Source organism: Podarcis raffonei, chromosome 3 (genome assembly GCF_027172205.1).
Source record: "Podarcis raffonei isolate rPodRaf1 chromosome 3, rPodRaf1.pri, whole genome shotgun sequence".
Lineage (NCBI taxonomy): Eukaryota > Metazoa > Chordata > Lepidosauria > Squamata > Lacertidae > Podarcis > Podarcis raffonei.
Genome location: NC_070604.1, coordinates 90,687,172 through 90,695,058, shown reverse-complemented (window position 1 = coordinate 90,695,058; position 7,887 = coordinate 90,687,172).

Sequence of the window (7,887 nt, the reverse complement as noted above, 5' to 3'; positions counted from 1 at the left end):
TACCAGTAATCAGCAATAACCCTAAAACACTGTAACTATAACATTAAGAATAGAATTCCAATAACTACAATGTCATTAGCCCGGCAGCATTCATTCTACTCTGTTTTATAAGGTATTTATGTATATGTTCTTCATTGTAAGTCACTTGGAGACCTGTTAGTTGACAATAAATAAAAAAATTGTCCAGTAGTACCTTAGAGACCAACTAAGTTTGTTCTGGGTATAAGCTTTCGTGTGCATGCACACTTCTTCAGATATGCATGCACATAATAGCTTATACCCAGAATAAACTTAGTTGGTCTCTAAGGTGCTACTGGACAATTTTTAACTTTATTTATTTATTTCGACTGCGTCAGACCAACATGGATATCTACCTGAATGTTAGTTGACAAGCGATTATTTATTTAATATGTAAATAAATAATCCACACCAGTAATGACAATACAGGAAAAAAACACAGTAGAAAAAATGAATGCAGATAAAATAGTTAAAATTAGATTATTTAGGGTTGCCATTTTTCAAAAAGTGAAGATCCGGACACAAAAGTTGTTGAACTTTTCTTGCAAAATCTCAAAGGAAAAAAATGAAGTTTTGGAGCTATTTTTAATTAAATTCTCAAAAATCTACACTTCCGACATGGACTGCCATACGTCCGGATTTTCCCAGACATCTCAGCAATTTCTGCCCAGACACGGTTTCCAACAACTGAATCCTGGCTATGTCCAGGAAATTCTGGATGCATGGCAACACAAATATTATACACAGGAAGAGGATGAGTGCAAAGGAAATTTAAGAAAGCTTGTTCATCAACTGAAAAACAAAACAAAACCCGTCCTTCTGCCTATTGCGGTGTTTCGCTTGGTCCATAGACTCATAGAGGCAGTGAATGTATCCGTTCCTTGGTTTTCCTGGACTGATGAAGTCTAGCAAGGAATTAACTGGCTCTAAAGCAAAAGAAAGGTTGTTGTATATATGGAGAATGGGGAGCAATTCCAAAGCTGATTGTGTGAGACATAGTTCGGGAAAGTAGGAATTTGACCACAAAAGTAGCACCGTATGTAAAATATATCTTCCACAGCAGCTAGACTCTCATATTTTAAAATGTAAAAATAGAGAAGTTGTGTTTTGTGGCTAATCTCTGATCATAATAAAGACTGATGGATGGATTGATTGATTGATTAGAGGTGCACTGAGAGAGAAGGAGGGAGGGAGGAGAGATCTGAGAAGGATTTGCAGTGATAGAAAAAGTCTAAGGGTTCAAACTTATGGTGCCTGAAGTGGTATCCCTGCAGGATTGGGATTTTGCAGATTCCCCTCTCCACTGGCATGGGTTAAGCACTCTTTTCACTCTACATGGTCACTTCTCTGTTTGAAGTACCTCCCAAGCTGCTATTACTTAGGGGAAAAAACAGCTGCCATCATTTTAATGCACTCATATATGTAATGTGTAGTTTGTCTCAAACTGATCTATTACTGAATGTGTATTTCTATCTAGTTTGTAGAATTCAATAGACTAAATAAATAGAAATAAAGATCTTAGCAGTGAACTTTAGACAGTTAGCTGTACGCCAGGGGGCACTATTAGACCACAGTCAACATTGAAGGCAAGCCTTGTTAGTTCAGCTGTTTTCGCAGATCAAACTAGGTGGACTGAAACTTAACTCCATTTCCCTTTAACGTAAGTGTATTGAGGCCGATTCCAAACAAACCAAGGACACTTCCAGGCTATCTATCTCTCTCTGTCTCTGTCTATATCTATCATCTATCTATCTATCTATCTATCTATCTATCTATCTATCTATCATCTATCTATCTATCTATCTATCATCTATCTATCTATCTATCTATCTATCTATCTATCTATCTATCACCTAACATCGTAATTAAGTGGCATATAAATTGTAAAAATAAGTGAAATATAGGGTGGATTTGGTATCTTGACTATCTGTTGACCTCACAGATGTTTTTCCCCTGTAGGAAGAGCACCCACAATCATGCCCATTATCAGGACAAAAAAATGCATGGCTAGCTTGCACTGCCAACATGATGCTTTAGCATTACTTTTATCCTTCTGTCTCTGATCAGATATTTGTGCTTTCTATCCCTTTTAAGCATTCTGCATTTATAGACAGAGGCCGTTTTTTATGCCATAAGCAATGTTTAATGGTTTAATGCATTAAACATTTTTTTATTTACTTAAGGGATGAAGAATAATTTGAAAATAAATGTGATCCTGGAAATAGAGTAATATTTCAGTGAAGAAAGGGATTTGCTGGATTCTAACAGACAAGGCAATATTACCAAGGCTCAGTTCCTACATCTATAAAATGATGTGGTGCAAGTCCATTGAAAATAGTAGGGCTGTATATGATCTAAATAGGGTGTGGAGACATTTTCAAGGGATAGTACCAAGCACAAAAAATGGATGCAGATTTTGTGTTGAACAGGACTATTCACAATACTGCTTGGGGTTGCTCTTATTGTTTAACAGTGTGACTTGTAGAAGAATACTAAAGGAGCTTTTTTTGCACCTCTGAGTTGCTAATAGGTAAAGGTAAAGGGACCCCTGACCATTAGGTCCAGTCGTGACCGACTCTGGGGTTGCGGCACTCATCTCGCTTTATTGGCTGAGGGAGCCGGCGTACAGCTTCCGGGTCATGTGGCCAGGATGACTAAGCCGCTTCTGGCGAACCAGAGCAGCTCACGGAAACGCCGTTTACCTTGCCGCCGGAGCAGTACCTGTTTATCTACTTGCACTTTGACGTGCTTTCGAACTGATAGGTTGGCAGGAGCAGGGACCGAACAACGGGAGCTCACCCTGTTGCAAGGATTCAAACCGCCGACCTTCTGATCAGCAAGCCCTAGGCTCTGTGGTTTAACCCACAGCACCACCCGCGTCCCTTTGAGTTGCTAATAGATATGGGTAAATATGAGACTTAGTGTGTAGCTCTTTATTACTACTGCTAAGAAAACAATGAAAATATATTTATTTCTTTAGAGACACCTTTTAATTGCCCACAGGACAACTTCATATTTTGCATTTCCCCCCCTGCATTGAACATTTTGCCAAGGCCTTTCACTAAAAAACCCTTAAACATTTCTAACTGGCATCAGATACAGCATACAGCCAGAAGCAAAACACCCTTTGCACAAAAGATATTTGGTGTACGTGCATGGAGCTCCTTGGATCTTTGCCCATATTTTTAGCCATGAGATACAGTTATCTTGGAAATATTTATTACCAAGTACTGCTGCTGGTGTCCACTTGGTTCTGCAAAGAACAGAGGTCCTCAGTTTTTTCTGGCCTTAGCACTGTCAAAGCATGTAGTTGTCTCTGACCCTGATCAGGAAAAGGAAGGCTCTTGTCTGACATCTTGCTAAGCTCTGGGGGAAATAGGAAGCACAGGGAGAAGCACCTTCAAGGCTCAGCACAATCAAAGTGACTAGCAGCTCCCACCTTTCTTCCAAGTTGTAGATGCAGGATAGGAACGTGTCCCTATGGTTCACCTAAGCTTTAGAATGCTTATTACATCACAATTTTCAAGGACAAGACAGCCCTTAATCAGCTTTTCATGCCAGAACCAAACTGGCAAGTCAAGTGTTGGAAGAACATTGTAGGGAAGAATATTTTAAAAGGGGCAGTCTGACCCGAAACACACGATTCTTTGTTGTCAACCCAGGTTTCCAGTAGAGCATCACCATCATTCCTTTCCTGGTGCACTTTGGCCATTTCTTCCAATCCCGTAGTTCTCAACATGCACTGCAACAGGGATGGACTGAGCCCTCATATATATCTCAGGTGTTGCAACCTTACATACATGGAGCACCTGAGAAGCAGAAAGGACTACACCGGTCCTGCTAGCTAGGGATGATGGGAGTTGTAGTCCCAAAACATCTAGAGGGCCAAGTTTGGCCATGGCTGGACTACACTGTTACTTGCACTGACTCAGTAGCAGGTTAAAGAGAAAAGTAAATGGTGATATACCTATTAGCTTAATGGGGATTCTTTTGCACACATCTTAACTTGGAATCGGCCCCTGGCCCCTGGATGAAGCCAACATGGCTACAACTCCTGTTCAAAACTGAGCAGGTTTTAACAATCAATCTAAGACAATCTGGCTGGCTGTGGTTAGGAACATTAAAAATTGACTCAGCTCAGAAAACTCGAAGAGGTACTTTTATAACACTACTGAAGGAGGTCTATACATAGCACGCTAGCGGTGGAAATGCTTTCTAGGGTGAGATGGGTGGAACCTGGTAGCCAATTATTAGAATGCAGGAAATCCCTTCTTTAAGAAAAGTGTTAATATTTAAATAGCATTCCTAAAGGAACAGTGTGTGCCTGCCTCCCCCAGTATACTCCACATAATTTTTATACGTCTGGTTCATGTTTCTCCCACTTGAAGACAAGTTTGAAAATGAAGGCATAGTAAAATGATACCTGTGTCAGGGGTCCATGTAGCAGGCTTTAATTTTGTTATTCTAATAGCACCATCAAGGTGTGTTGCACCTTATAGGTCTCTGCCTTGAGAGGCGAACAATCAAAATTTTGATGCAAGGAAAAATCAGGACAAGGCTTTCAGGAAGAGTGTGACTGTTTCATTAGGGCAGTGGTTTTCAACCAGTGTGCCATGGCACCCTAGGGTGCCTTGAATGATGGCCAGGGGTGCTGTGGAGAACACTGGCCTCTGTCCCTCTTTCCTTCCCTCCCTCCTTGGATGCCCTCTTACATTTCTGCCTCCCAAAGGTGTTTGTTGCAGCAGCCCTGGCTATAAGCTCCCCAGGAGAATGGTGCCTCTGGGGCTGGCCAGGGAGTGGGGCAGTGTGAGGAGGCACCTCTCTTTGGGGCAAGGGGGGCAGCTCAGAGACCAGGGATGGCAGCTGCCCAGAGGACTCCCAAGGAGAAGAGAGAGGAGGCTGAGGGAACACTCCACAAGGGAGGATATTCGAAAAGGTGTGAGGGGCTACCAGCTCTGCAGATGACATAACTGGACTCCTGAGCCCCACAGGGGAGCAGCAGAAATAATGTAGTTGGTCAAGGGAGCCGTGGACCCAAAAGGTTGAAAACCTCTGTATTAGGGGAATGAGATCTAAATAGCCTTTGACTTAAAAACCTTAGAAGCAGTCGGTTTGAGAAGGGATTTGAAGATGCAGTCACCACTAAGCAGTCGTTCTAAAGGAGGAGTTTAAGTTTTAAATGACAGCAGTAATTCAATTGTTTAAAGGATGACATCTGAAGGTGGCAGAGTTAGAAGAAAATCATAGGCAGCAATGTATCAGAATTTGACAGTAAAACAAGGGAGAGAAGGCAGTGGAAAGGCCACAGCATTTTGCTTTGTTTTTCTTCATTTAGCAATGATGATGATTGATGATGATGACTGGTATTGATGAACTGGAAAAATAAAAAATGGTGCCCTATGATTGGAGATATGTACATACTCACTACACATGAGAGTTGTGTACAAACATAGACTTGCAATAGACACATTTAAAGATATTTGGAATTTTTAATAAATACCATATTAGATGAAGGTCTGGTTAACTACAAGCCCCGCCTTTTTACAATGTACACAATGTCTTTTTTGTGTTTTGTTTTCTACATAGGTACTATTTCTTGTTTCTTCTTTTTCGTGTCATATCTTATTCTGTGCACTTGTAATTTTGTACTTTTTATTTTCCAATAATTTTTTTTTAAAACAATTGTTAAATTTGTATACAGTCCTTCATCTGCAGATTTCAGGGTGGTTCACAAAAGAAGTCATAGCATGTTTATCAAATTATGCATCGTGTGTAGAAGTGTTGGGTCACCCAATGTCAGTAATTGGCATTAGTTTCACAACTTGTAAGAAGTACTTCAAGCAAACCAAACCAAACTTTATAGGTACAAGATACTATGATGGCCTCCAGCTTAGATACCTTTAAAAGGAAGTCAGACTAATTCATGGTGTGTGGTCTATTAATCACGACAATTTTATAGAACTGGAGTAGCCAACATTATGGCCTCCAGATGCTGAGCACAACTCCCATCATGTAAGCTCATAGGCCATGCAGACTGGAAGCAATGGCTTGTAACCTGATATAGAAGACTGTTGCTTTTAGAAAGCCTAAAAGCAGAGCATGAAGACGTGTGGTTGGCCACTGTGAAAAACAGGATGCTGGATCTGATCGGGCAGGGCAGAAATATCAGGTACATGCAAGATTGGAGAAAGGAATATGTTCTGGTAATAGAGAGGTAGGGCTGGTTGTCATCAACATATAAATGGCATTAAAGCCATGGGATCTGATAAGGTCACCCAGCTACAGTATGTAGCAAGAGAATAACAGAAGGCTGAAAACAGATACCTAACAGGAGGCCAGTGGAGAAAAGAAAAGGAGAGTAAGAGGTGTTGACAAGCAAAAGCAAGACTGTGCAAAACAAGAAAGCACTTAAATTATGCAAGCAAATTTGCATAATTTAGACAAATTACAGCATTCAACTGGTTGGTCACAGAATTTGTTAAACCTTTGAGCAACATATTGATTTTTCCACTAGCTCCATAGAGAGAACTGAAAGTAGATTAGCTAAATGCAACCAAGGCCATGTACCATGATGATGCTACATAAAAGATCCACCAGCATAATCAAGTAAATTTTATGACCTCAAACGACAACCAGTTACAGTTCATCCATTAGTACTGTTGGGAAGGAGATCAAAAAATGAAATGTTCCAACAGATTTTTATCAATACACAAATGGGGACCTCAATATCAATCTGTAAAACAGTCCTACAATTTCCTAAATCTGGGGGCTCTTTTTTCATGTATGTTTGTTGTTTTGGTTCCAAGAGGGATTTTTCATCTCCGGGGAGAAACACTTCTACACATAATCTCTCTTCATTAGCACTATCTTGCAAGTTTCTGGAGCAACAGTACCATTTGAACATCTCTTTAAGGTTCTGTTGCACTTTTGTATCTCCTCCTAAATGATGATGCGGGGTCCCTGCCCTCATTTCATTATCTAACTCTTCTCCACATCCCCAGATACTTCAAATGGTTTTAATATGTCTCAACGAAGTCCTAATGAAATCAACAGCATTGAAACCTTCAGTGAAATCTATAATGGATTTAAATGGTACATGCAACCGTTTGGGGAACATGACTGTTTGGGGAAACAGTCTACAAAATAATGTGGTGGTCTGAGATTGAGTCAGCTACAGTGTGCAAAACAAGACTTGAATACAGAATCAAGAGGTTTAGTAAAGTTTATTCCTAAAACTCAAATTTCCTTCCAAGCCAGCAAGACACAACCAACTCAGATGTCATGTTTTGCATCCACACGATGGGTTTCAAACAATTTATGTGCAGTCACACATGTGAAAAAAGCAGGTCAATTGTAAAATTTGTTCAAAAACTATCATGTGAACTAATTTTATTTAGGAATCCGGCAGCCTAGACTCATTTGCACAAGGTTGTCTTTGAATAAGCTGCTTACATGACACATTCTGATGGAACAATGGTAGGAACGAAAGGTTACTATGGTAAATAAAGGTTACTTACAAGTAAATTACAGGAGAATGCTACAAAAAAAAGACATAGAAGCTTTAAGGGGGGCAATAAAATGTGTCTGTTTCCTTTTATTAAGGAAAGAGAAAAAGGGGAGAGGACAGTAAAGTAATAGTTAGAACCATGCTGAAATACATCACTAGTTCCATTCTGGTTACACAGAAAGGCTACACACCCTTGGCCAAAATACTTAACACAAATCGCAAAGCCAAGAAAATGACACATCTCACTTGATTCCCCGGCGACATCTGTTAGTAAGGGCTAGAGCTCACCCTCAAGCCTAGAGAGACCAGCATTTGTATTCATGGGCAGGATCTAAAAACTGATCATGAGCAGTCTTAAGTAG